Raw genomic sequence first — 13,770 nt, 5'->3', positions numbered from 1 at the left:
CCGATAGAAGTATTCCTTCAGTGACTCATCATCTATGCGATGATTGGGGACACTTCTCAAAAATGAAGTGAATCTATCCCAAGATTTGCTAACTGACTCTCCTAGTAGTGCCACAAAGTTGTTCACTCTGTCTTTGTGATTTAGTTTCTTGGAGACCGGGTAGTAACGTGCTAAGAAAACATCTCTTAGTTGGTTCCAAGTCAAAATTGAGTTATAAGGAAGCTCAGTGAACCAAATAATAGCCTCTCCCATCAGTGAGAGAGGAAATACTCTTAGCCCTTTTACATGATGCCCTTACCTTAGCTATATAAGCATGTGGGTCTTCAGAAGGTAGCCCTGAAAACAAACCTCTAGCAGTGAGCATTTGCATAAGACTACTAGGTACCACAAAGGTGTGGCCTAGTGGTATAGGAGGCAAGACAGGTGGCCCATCCGAGTCTGCAATATTATCATGATCTCTGTAGTATTCTTGAGGACATGGAGCGGTATTTTGCCCCCTTTGTTGATTTTCACCAGGATCATCGGGTAATAACTGACCATGAGCATCAACTGGAGATGGGATGTTCTGGTTTGGATCATCATCGTTAATACCCAAGTTTCGATTCATATTCTGTAGTGTACGCTCTAATTTTTGGTCGTAGGGAAACAAGGGTTCTCTTCCTCTCCTTTTATTTGGCATACAAGGAAGATAGTTCTGCAAGAATCAAAAACAATAGAAAATTAAAATTAAGAAAATATTGACTAAACTTTAGTAATAAGTTTAAGTTAATCTAAAAACCATTTTCCCCGGCAGCAGCGCCAAAATTTAATACGCTCAAACTTGCTTCTCAAATAAGGAGTAAAGCGGTCGTATCAAGTAAAGAACCCAACTAATGAGGTTAGGGTCGATCCCATGAGGAAAATAGTTCAAACTTAACTTTATTCTATTATTACTATTATTTAGTCAACTATTTCCCTAGAAAGCAAAAGACAAAAAAGGGAGGTTTTATTTCTAAATTAATGAAAATAATTTAACTAACTTAAAGTAAACAACTAATAGATTCAAATCTCAGAGCTTAATCAATTAATAAAAGTAACTAGGGCTTAAGTGTTCCCCACAGGTTCCTAACTTGATAATTCTAACTATAACAATTCTTTCCTAGTATCTTGCATGTAAAGTGATAAGTTATGTATCTCTAAATCCTTGGTCACACATCTAGAAAATTTCACTATGCAACTTGGTCCGTCTATGTGTGTTGCTATACTAACCCTTACCTTTACCTCATACTAAGCATTGTATTCGATATTTGACTAAGTTATTACCTCGTACCAATCGACACTAGACTATTAGATAGTGTACACTAAATCTATGTTGATAATTCTTTTCCTATTATCTACCTCCTTGGTCCGGCAAGTAGAATTAAGGTGAGTTCTAACGTTGGTCATCCGTTAAAAAGACTTCTAAACGAAAGAATTATCAATACATGCAAGACACTATTCTAGAATTTCTATTTTAGTTAGATTTTACCTCACTATTCATCCATGGTTCCCACAACCCTAGTTATGGAGTTTATTTACCCATTGTCATAATCACACTATTCATATATTTAATATAAGAATTCATGAACTTACTTTAATGAGAAAAAATCCAGAAATTCACTTGATTAATCAACAAAAGCACCAAGAATCAATTCCAGAAAAAGTGTATCAATTACTGAAATTAATCCTTCAATACTTGAACAAGAAAACTAAAGATTATCGAAAAGTCTAACCCTAAAAACAAGGTTTTTCGAACTATCTATAATGAAAATAAAAACCTAATAAAAGAAGGATTCTAATTACTGAAAATTTGTCAAAACGCGTTTGAGTCGACGGACCTCGTGACAGACCGTCGTGGTCACAACGGGCCGTCATGGTCTCCGTCGTCCCATATTTCACAAATTCTTCTGCTGCTTTCTTCATTACCCTCAACGAACAGGTATGACGGACCGTTCCAAGCACGACGGTCCGTTGAGGATCTCTGTTCCATAATACTTTAACTTCTTGGAATTTGAGTACTAGACTACTCTCTAATCATTAAGATGAACCAGCAGGACGGACCGTCGTGGATATGATGGTCCGTCATGGACTTCCGTAATTGCACACTAGGTCAGACTTCCCTATCTTCCTTGAGCAGCTTCTCTCCTCACTACGATACCACCTACAGACCATCATAGATTCGACGGACCGTCATAAGCTCCATAGAACCTCTCTTCTGCATTTCTCGCTCAAAAACTTCCTTGTTCATCTTTGGATAGATTTCCTAGAAATAAGGAGAAATTTACATAAAAATCAATACATTAAGGCTTAAGACACAAACAAAACTTAAGGAAAAAGCATTTAAAATACCGTGAAACCACGGTACATCAAGGGATTTTGCGGGGTTCAATTCCCATGTACGCTAGCATGTTTTGGGTCACTTTGGCCAGTGATTTCACCTCTTTTCGATGTGGGGTTTAATGACACTGGATTTCATGGTGTTCACATAATCTATGTCGGCTAAAGTTAAAGTTCCCCATGAATGAATGAGGTCACCCTCAAATGATGTACATAATGAAATGAATGATACCAAAGGTGTTAGGATAAGATAATCAAGAGGTAATCTAGACTTAAGCAATGACACTAGGTCATTCTTGATCATTGCACAGTGAACCTGATGAAAGTCTTGAACTACATCCTAGGTATAGCTGGTGTTTACACTAGCCTATGAATGAAATGAAATGAAGTAAGTATGAATGAATGAAGTAGACTCTGTGTTTGCTAAATAAGGATGAGCCCCCATTTTTGGGAAGTTTTGTTGTCAAGTCCATGATTCCAAGGTCTCATGGCCGGCATATGAACGAATGATATGAAAAATGTTATGTGTTATATGCAATATGGTATGTGCTATGTGCAAGATGTTATGTGGTGTGTGCAATATGATAAGTATGATGATGCATGTCACTCTCGTGGCATGACTTTGCTAATCCAAATTAGGAAAGTTCACTCACTTTTCTAATCCAAATTTGGAAAGCTCACTAACTTTCCCAATCCCAATTTGGTAAGTCCACTGACTTGACTTTCCATAAACATGTTGTTAGGAAAGAGTTGTTCTTACTCATACATGTCCTTGGTGTGTGATTGCATATACCCATACTTAGTACAAGTGTGTACTAATTCCATACAACTCTACAATTTTAGGTGCAGGCACAGGTGGACGCTAGAGCTACGGGTTGACGCTGAAACTATCCGGACGTGGAGCATTTATCCGAACTTGGTAGGCCCTCATGCTTTCGAGTATGCTTGCCCATTATATTCTAGCTTAGTTATAGGATTGAGCTAGTGGAGTATGTTCCACTAGCGTTTCTTTCCACTTTTGTTCAGACATTGTATTGGTGCCATTTTAGAAAGTATACATTTAATTCTATATTAAATTATTTCTTTCATTTGATGATCTTAATGCTAGATGGTTGATGGTGAACAATTATGAATCTAATAGAATGATTAGTATGTATGTTAAGAAACAAAAAGTTTCAAATTTTCCGCTAAAATTAACCTAGACGAAGTAAGAATAACGTAAGTAGGCTTGTCTGCGACCTCTGAGAGGTCAAAGACGCTGGTCTCGTCTGGGGTCTAGACTCCGGTCATGACAAACATAATCAATTCCAACAACCTTAATCATCTACAAGTCCAATTCATAGCTAAGGTTAGGAAAAAGGGTTCAATCATGGATCTTTCAGAAAACTAGGCCAAAGACTAAGAACTACAACAATTAACCAATATACAATCATAATCTATCAATATTAATCAAATGAATTCAACATCATAACAATTTGAAAGACAATTCATGGAATTGGATTAAAACCTACGTTATAGACATCTTTAGAAACCAATTTTGAAGAGCCTCTTGTGGAAAGAGATCCAAAGAGTGAATAGCTTTCATACATTAAGATTGTTTGAAGATTGATGGAGAAAAACTAGAGTCTTGGAGCCCTATAGAATCTTGAACCTTGGTCTTCAATGGTGGGTCTTGGAATAGAGAGATAAAGTAGAGAGAAGTTGCAAAGAATTGAGTTTGGAAATAATGAGGTGTTAAGTTGGGTTTAATGAGTTGGAACCTTTTTATAGTCCCCCAACTATATTAATTAACCACCCGTTAATCCCTAAATTAATTAACTAACTAGTTAACTAATTGACCGAAACTTGGCAGTGAACCAAGACCCCAATCGACAACCCCCTCTCTATGGGTTGTCGACCAGACCACAGACCATATTTGAAGTCTCATTTGAGACACTTTTGGAAAAAGTCTAAGTGTTAACCAACGATGCCATTGACGGTTTGTTGACCCATCAACCTCTCATCGTTTGGTCCGTCGTTAGCCACTTTCAATTTGACAAGTTTTTGGTCAAATGCAAGGGTCCTCCTCAAGGACTCTTAGGGTGGTCCTTGGTAGTCGTACCCAGACGTTTCGACCCTAAACACACTCTACTTTATTTTTCACACCTTTCCACAAAATTTAACTCAATTTTGACTCTTAAAATCCCTTGAAACATGCCAAAGCACACTAGCTCAATTTCATAAGTCTCCCGATGCCTTGGTCGTTTCTTGAAGTGTTGGTTCTAACACTTCCTACTTAGTTTCAATACATTAATTTAGGGTTAGACACATTGTTTTAGGCTTATTTCATCAAGTAAGGCTCTAGCTAAGTCATGGAACTTTCGGAGTGTTACAAATTGATATGGAATTGTTGTATTCTAACGCATCCAAGTCAAAATTGATCGGTTATGCAGTTGCTGCCTATTTATCTGGTTCAGCTATATCATGGCTTTTGATGAAGCAAATACTACTTGCTAATTCTTCAAATCATGCAAAGATTATAGTCCTTCACAAAGCCAGTCAAGAGTGTGTATGGTTGAGATCAATCACTCAACACATTTTGCAATGATGTGGTCTTTCTGTGGAAACAAAGATTCCAAAAACATTGTATGAAGATAATGGTTCTTGCATAGCTCAATTAAAAGGAGGATATATAAAAGAAGACCGAACAAAGAATATTTCACCTAAGTAATTTTCAACTCATGATCTTTAACAAAATGGTGAGATAAATGTTCAGCAGATTCGTTCGAGTGATAATCTGGCAGATTTATTCACTAAGACATTGACAACAACAACATTTGAGAAGCTAATATATAAGATTGGAAGGTGTTGTCTCCAAGATATCAAATAAATTGTTCATTAGGAGGAGTAAAATACACGTTGTACTCTTTTTCCCTAAGACAAAGTTTTGTCCCATTGGATTTTTCTGGTAAGGTTTTTAATGAGGCAACACTCAAGGCGTTTTACAAGATGTGTGTACTCTTTTTCCTTTTCTAGGTTTTTTCCCATTGGGTTTTTTCCTAGTAAAATTTTAACGAGGCACATTATCGATAAACATCCAAGGGGAATGTTACAAATTCATTTAATATGGATGTTTCTTCTCATCGACCTAATGTTATGCATGTCTTAATTTAAAGCAAAAATTAATGATTTCTGAAGTATTTTGGTTGAGGTAGTAAACGGATGATTTATACCTGATATAAAAGGGTCTTCTTCACCCTTAAGAAATACAACATTGAAGATATCAAAGAATACTTTTACTTAATATTTCTATTTGTCTTACCTCCTTGTTTTAGTATTACAATATTTTACTCTCATGTTACAACACTTTTGAGTTTATAAATAAAAATATTTTCCTGCAGTAATTTATAAAATATTAAAAATTAAATATTCACAGTCTTATGCTTAGTGCCTCGAAGCTTACTCCTCGCGCTACGTCGTCTCATGACTTTTATAACACTGATTAAAAAATTCTACAGATGTCACATCTTGCAAGATCATGTTGCTCCTCTGTCAAAATTAATCTCTTGAATTTTTGATTTTCCAATTATAATTAAAAAGTTGTCCCTTTAGGTCCACTGGAATATTAGGTTGAATAAGTCTTCCATAAAAGGATAAAGACTGAGACTTACAGGAATATTAATGGTGCTAAAACCACTATCTACAAGGCCATGATGCATTGATTCTAAAAGTTTCTATCACCATGTCTCTTTGGCAAAAGTGGATTTTGCTATCTAACTTGTGAAAAGTCTTTTGAGTTTTAGTTAAGGCAAAGACTTGATTTGATTCATACCTACTCGAATCACTTTCTAAAGTTAATGTGTGGACCTGAATTTTTTAATTTAGTTTATTTTATTTCTTATTGTAGTCTGACAATTTGGAAGATTTCCCTATTTTGTTTAATTATCTAAGATGTAAGGTAGCAATCTATAAATACATACAAAAACTATATTATAGAAATTATATTTTTTTTAAAAGGTGTGGTGCAATTAACTAGGACGCAATAGTCAATGGACAAAAAAAATCTACCATGGAGTTAGAGAAGAAAATTCTTTCGTAACCACTATAATTTAATCGAGACTATTTATTATATCATTATCACGATTCAAAAAGTCATGAGTGATAATCATACTAAACAATATGGTGGAAGAACCAAAGACCAGACCAAACTAAACCCAACATCCTTTTTATAAAACAAGTTCATCACATAAAGTAGTAAAAATAATTAAACAATTAAAGAATTAAGTCTTCATAAACTCAATCCACTAATCAAAATATCTATGCTAAAATAAAGTCTTAAGAACTCAAAGTCGTTGTATCAAAATTTTAATGTCTAAAATGAAGGAAATGTAAGCCCAGAGTATCTATTTTTTAGTTTTTACAACATACCTCCTTAAGTTGACGTTCCAAACTATCTCTTTAACATCAAATTCGATTTCGGGAGGTCTACTCGCCCAAATTCGATTTTGTGAAGTCCTAAAAATTTCTTAATATCTTAGCTACAAGAAAAATAACAACCAAGCCTAGACATTACTCCCCACTCCCCTCCCCAATTCTCGGATGTTCTTACACTGCACCAAGCATAGATTCCATCCGAGGTTGGCCTAGCCTAAAATTTTGTATGTCACCACTCTAAATGTTTTTTAGTCCAAATTCTTTCATTATTTGCTTAATCATAATGACCGTGAGGATTATTTCACTATAATATTTGGTTCTTCAATCTAAAATTTGGTAATCTGTATTATTAAAGTATTTAGAACAATTATTTTGAAAAACTTCGTAAAAACAACAAAGCTGAAAGAATATTTTCAAAATGAATAAACAAAAATTACATAATTTCATTAGTTTAAGGTATTCTTATAACTTTTAATTTAATTAGGAGAGATTTTTTGTGCTCAACTCCAAAATAAAAACTCTCAAACGCCTAAAAGTACTTTCACCACCAACAAATCACCCAATGAGTTTCTACTACACCCCGTCCTAATGTTTAGATTCACCACTTTAATGTAGTCTACTTCAGCATCGTTTTCTTTCCTATCTACAAATTTATTTGTATTTTTTTAAAATAAATTAGGACTTAAGATTATGGGTTCTGCATTTTAGAAAACACATCTTGCTAGATAATTTATTCATATTATATGTTAAGAGTTAATATCTCATATGGCCACTCAATTTTGAATAATGCATTTGAAAGTCACTTAGAGTAGTTTACTTATAAAGCCACTCAACTTTGTTTTGTAACTTCAAAGTCATTCAAGTATTAATATTTTACTTAGAAAGTCACTCAATTAGTTTAAAAAATTTTAATTATTAAATATTTTTTTTATTACAAATTTTTTTTGAACTAATTTTTATATAAAAGATAATATGCTAATTATAATTACTTGCGATAAGGTACAAGTAACGCTCTAGACTATGATCGAAATCTCATAGACACCTTAATTAAACTAAAGTGACTTTGATTTTGAATAGTTCTATAAAGGTTATATATAATACATAGATATTAGTAACACTAATAAAGCTCGAATAAAATCAAATTTATACTAATGTTAACCAAAAAATTAATTCAACGCTAATAATGATAATAATGTTGAATAATTTGTCTTTTAATTTTTTATTGCTTTAAACATTTAAAATACATAACCTATATTTAATTTATTTTAATGTTTAATCTTGTAATGAACACTTATTTAGACTTATTTTAGCACGATTTAATAATTTTAAATTATGATCATTTTCATTATGAATTATAACTTGCAAAATTTATTTTATGTGATTTCATTATTATATTTTGTTGAATATTTAGTATCATCACTTATCAGGGTTGTATTAATTTTGATTTAATTTATAAATCTAAAATTTCGCGACAAATAATCTAATAGTTGAAAAATCTAAACTAATTCTGTCATAAATAATAATTAAATGCACACATTTTTACCGAATAGGAACTATGTATATGTATGTGTTCCAAACCCATTACAAGAAAAGGCAAGCTTTAAAATTGTGCAAGTTGACTTAGTCAATCTGTAAATATGTATGGAACAAAAGAGAAAAGACATAAAAGAGATCATCGAAGTTGTCTCATATTTGCATAAAAATACCTAAACTTTTGAAGTGTCTCATCACCCCACTAAACAACTATATATCGTTGTAAATTAGTCAGTTTTACCCATTAACTCATCTGGGTTGTTTACACGCACGTTAGGCGCGTCATGGGTCATTTTTCCTTTTTATTTACCAGTTTAAAAACTGCCACTTGTCATTTTCTTTCTTTAATATTAATTGTTTAATTAATTTTTGTATCTTCCCGAATTTAAACTCAAAAATAGCCTTTGGTAGCCCTAAAATTTTGATTTTCATGGCAAGAACAATATTGGTTCTCTCTTTTTGACGACTTCATCATCTTCCTCAAGAAAGTAAGGTAGGAATTCGTCTTTTCTCTTCTAATTTCCAGTATAAACGTTAATTTGAAGTTTTTTTTATGGTTGAATTTCTTCTCAATTTTGTGGTTAGTTTTTGATTGAAAATGTCAAATGCAATGTTGAATCGTATTTGTAACAATGGCAACTGTAGGAGGTCGATTCTAACACTTCTACACTATAATAATCCATAAAATCAGAATAATCGAAAAAAGTGAAGATTTTAGAACCCTAACATGTTAGACCTTCAATCTCCAAGAATCTTCACAAATACACATCAACAACAATCAGCAATGATCAACAACGAGATTGTCAACAACAACACTGTGTATTTCGTTTGATTTTTTAGGGAAAAGTTGAGAAATGAAATGAAAAGGAGTTCACGAATTTTCTTCAAAAAAAAAAAGTCGGGTCGGGTTACCTAGAGAGTGAGCAACGCGCGCATTACATAGATGACGGAATGAGTAAAAATGGTCAAATTACAACGATATATAGTTGTTTAGTGGTGTTATAGGACACTTTAAAAGTTTAGGTGTCTTTATGCAAATATGGGACAACTTCGATGGTGTCTTTATGTCTTTTCTTTGGAACAAAACAAATCCTACTTATTTTCTCTCATATTATTCTTCACATTTTTCTTTAACATTTTTATTAAAAAAATTATATATTAAAATAACTTTTATACTTCATTCTTATATTTCATCAATAAATTGCGCTTTATATAAGTTACATTTGTAATATTGTTTGAACACATATTACAGTACTATATATATATATATATATATATATATATCATTTTATAGAATTAGAAATAAAAGTAACAAAAATACTTTCTCAAATTAGAAAAAGAAAGAAAATGTAACAATTAAAGATTTAGACCTTGCAAAAAAATAACAAATAACAATTATTTATTTTCTTAATTTACGTATTATTTTATTGTAATTTGAATTTTTTTTCTTAACTTTAGAGTACTATAAACAAAAAAGAGATAATAGCTAAGATTGAACAAAAAATAATTCTCTTTTTATATTTTTCAATAATATTTATCTATTTATAATATTAAATAAGAATTTGAATATGTATGTTTTAATTAATTAAATTAAAAATGTAATCAAAATTTTAGTATTAAATGTTTAAAATTATTTCTCCGTATAAAATAATCTTAATATTAGAAACACATTGATACTTGTCTTTTTTTTTTTTGTACTTAGACTTTAAAGCACTTTTTTTTAATAAAAAATTAGTCAAATATAAACTGCTTATCAAAAATACTTTTCAAATGAATGTGGTCAAAAAAAAAAAATTCTTTTTTGAAAAATACTTTTGTAAAAAACTATTTTATAAAATCGGTTCCAAATATAAGCAATTTTTAATAATAATATCAAACGGACTTTTAAGTTTCAGAGTGTGCTACAAAACTTGAGATACCATGTACTAAAGGCGATTCACATGTGAACAAATTACATACTTTCTAAGTTATTTAGAATCTCTTAAAAGTTGTCGTTATAATTTAAATAACTAAGATATATAATTGAACATCTCTATCTTCCTGAATTTAAACCATTTGAATATTTTTTTAGCTACATGACATATTATTTGTAATTCACGAAATTTAGGGGCGTGAAATGTATTTAGTTTTGTATTTTTGTTTGTAAAAGATGTTCTTCCTTCATCCTCACCTCTTTGCCATCACTCCATCCACCGCACCAGTTCGCGGCCGCAATCATACAACCTTCTTCTTCCTCTTTTTTCCTCCGATATTTTAGTTCTTCTCTTCCATCTGTTTTGTTTTTCTCCATCGCCATTCATAGTAGGATTAGTCGTATCGTCATTTCCACTGCCATGGCAACCATCATAATAGTTATTTTTATCATGTTAATTTGTAGAGGGATTGAAGTTTGGATTTTATTTTTGCTGTAAATGTAATGTTTTGGGGTTAAATTGATGTAGATTTGTATGACTTTGTTTGATTAATCAACTATAGAACTCAAAAGAAATTCGACAGTACTCAATTTTCCCCAATAATGTCATTGGATTTGGTTAATTTTCCGATGAAATTCGTTTCACTGTACAAAAAATTGAACGAAGAAGAAAGTTAACAAAAAGTTATATCCAATTTAGCATAAAGAAATCGACAAGAATTAATGTCTTGGAAAAATTTATCATCAATGAACCAAGAAAGTTAGATAATATTTTCTCAGTTTCAAAAAGATTGATTTAGTTTGACTTGAAATTAAATTTAAGAAAAGAAAAAAACTTTTTAATCTTGTGATTTTATTTGAATTTATGTCAAATTTACCAAAATATTTTTAATTTTGTAGTCTTAAACATGTCATGTGAAAAGTTAAAGTCAAAGTTATTAGAAAATAGCATACACAGCGGAAGCATTCCAGAATCATACATCTTGCATGAATATAATTAACAATCACAAATAGTTATCACATACAAAGTATGCTGAAAATTAACTCAGGATTACCTCTTGAAGCGTGTGCAGATATCTTGAAGTAAATCCAACTCCAGTTCTATAGTCTTCTACAGTGATCCCAATCAACAATTAAACTCACTCAATACTTGGGTGGGCAAGTATTGTATAGAATACTCTCTTAAATCTAGGTTAGAAAAATCCCTATTTATAGAGATGTCTTCCTAGTCCAAAGAGGAGAGGAAAATCCAATTCTTTTTCTTTTAGGAGAACTTGAAAACACACGTTTTCCTCCAAAGAAAAAGAAGGCTACTTTTCCATCTTCTACTAGAAAATAGGATTCTGAGTTCTAGTTAAATTTGGCACTAGAGGGACCACAGAATTTATTACTGAGGCTTCCTATTATGGAAATAATTCTAAATAATTAATTTAAATTATTTTTACCATAATAAATTACAAATCATTCCACTAAAAATTCGTAATTGAACTCCTCTATTTATTTCAAAATTCACCACTAAACACTTATTTGATTCCCCATGTTAAGATTACCAATACTAATCAATAAATTAAATTACTGACGAATTTAATTCAATGATTAACTTCTTTTAGAGCAATACTTAAATTATTTCATGTGCTAGATTCATAAATCTACCGGCCGGGTTTACACATGAAAACTTACAAGCTTCTCATAAAAGGTGTATCATCAATCTCTATACTGAGACATGGATTCTATCAACTAACTAATTATTTCACCAATTTATATTATTATCATCTAATCTACCAGGCATATTGACCCATCTCAGAATCTTACCTTTTAATAAACCAAAATGATAATTAATATATACAGATCATAATCGTTATATCAAGATTAAGAATATAAGTACATTTAATAGTTTCGAGAATATATTTTTATCAGTCAGTCTAAAACAACTATCTCTGCTTGGTCCCGTTCAATACATACCAAATGCACTAGCACGAGAAGTTAAAACTATGCCATTCTCATAATCAAGATAAATTACATTTAATCTCGTGCTACAATCTTTCTGATGATTTTGTCCAAATTTCCATCTATGATTGTGAACTATAAATTTTAACTTATAAGAACTGATGATTTAATCTTCTGTGTATAAGCTTAAACTCTATACACCAAATCATCTACTATATAAGTTAAGGACACATATATGATAATTGATCTATTTAATGTAACACTTTATTGAATTGAATAAATGAATAAACAATTGTTCAATATTAATACTATATCAAAACGCATGGTTAATAGTATATCCTAACAATCTCCCACTTAGACTTATAATCATGCACCCACAACTCTAACACCCATTCCTTCAACATGTCTATCAAAAGACTTTTGCGGTAAAGCTTTTATGAAAGGGTCTGCAAGGTTGTTCTCTGATGCAATCTTCGCCACCATCACATCCCCTCTCTGTACTATGTCTCGAATCAAATGGTATTTTTGCTCAATGTTTTTGCCTTCTTATGACTTTGTGGTTCCTTTGAATTTGCAACCGCTCCACTATTATCACAAAACATTGTAAGTGGCATTTCTATTGCAGGAACGACCGCCAAGTCTTTCAGAAAGTTTCTGAGCCACACTGCCTCCTTAGCTGCTTCAGAAGTTGCTACATATTCGGCTTCCATGGTAGAATTAGCAACACAGGTTTGCTTGATGCTTCTCCAAACAATGGCTCCACCTCCCAAAGTAAACACATTTCCTGAGGTCGACTTTCTAGAGTCCATATCAGACTGAAAATCTGAGTCTGTGTACCCTATGGGCACCAACTCATCCGAATGATAGACTAGCATGTAATCCCTAGTCCTTTTCAGGTACTTGATTATATGCTTAACTGCTGTCCAATGTTCTCGTCCAGGATTAGACTGATATCTGCTAACCATGCCTACGGCAAAACAAATGTCAGGTCTAGTGCATAACATGGCATACATGAGACTTCCTACCGCTGATGCATAAGGAACTGTCTTCATGCTTTCTGTTTCCTCATCTGTCTTAGGACATTGATCCTTAGATAAAGAAATTCCATGTCTAAAAGGAAGAAAACCTTTCTTGGAATCGTGCATGCTAAACCTGGTAAGAATTGTATCAATATAAAGAGCTTGAGATAAACCTAACATCCTTTTCTTGCGATCACGTAGAACCTTGATCCCAAGGATGTGAGCAGCTTCTCCCAAATCCTTCATATCAAAGTTTGTGGACAACCATTTCTTAACTGAATTCATCAAACCCACATTATTTCCTATGCGCAAGATATCATCTACATATAATACCAAAAACACCACTTTATCCCAATTCCACATTTTGTACACATAAGACTCATCAAGAAATTGCTCAAAACCAAAAGACTTGACTGCATTGTCGAAGCAAGTGTTCCATGCCCTAGAAGCTTGCTTTAATCCATAAATAGATCTTTTAAGCTTGCACAACATGTGTTCTTTTCCTTTTTCTATGAAACCATCTGGTTGTCGCATAAATATGCTTTCATCAAGACTTCCATTAAGGAAAGCTGTCTTGACATCCATTTGCCA

At 32.3% G+C, this 13,770-nt stretch overlaps 1 long non-coding RNA gene across 1 annotated transcript; it reads right to left on the bottom strand.

The window, feature by feature from the left end:
• Positions 1 to 10,203: 10,203 nt before the first annotated feature.
• LOC112941998 (uncharacterized) lies at positions 10,204 to 11,509 on the bottom strand. Its single transcript, XR_003247765.2, has 2 exons — positions 11,269 to 11,509; positions 10,204 to 10,629 (listed from the first exon to the last, which is right to left on the bottom strand). It is a non-coding gene; the product is annotated as an uncharacterized lncRNA (long non-coding RNA).
• Between the last annotated feature and the right edge of the window lie 2,261 nt (positions 11,510 to 13,770).

This window comes from Solanum lycopersicum, chromosome 8, assembly GCF_036512215.1.
Source record: "Solanum lycopersicum chromosome 8, SLM_r2.1".
NCBI lineage: Eukaryota > Viridiplantae > Streptophyta > Magnoliopsida > Solanales > Solanaceae > Solanum > Solanum lycopersicum.
Note: the sequence above shows the minus strand (reverse complement) of the source record. Positions and strands in the feature narration are given on the sequence as shown.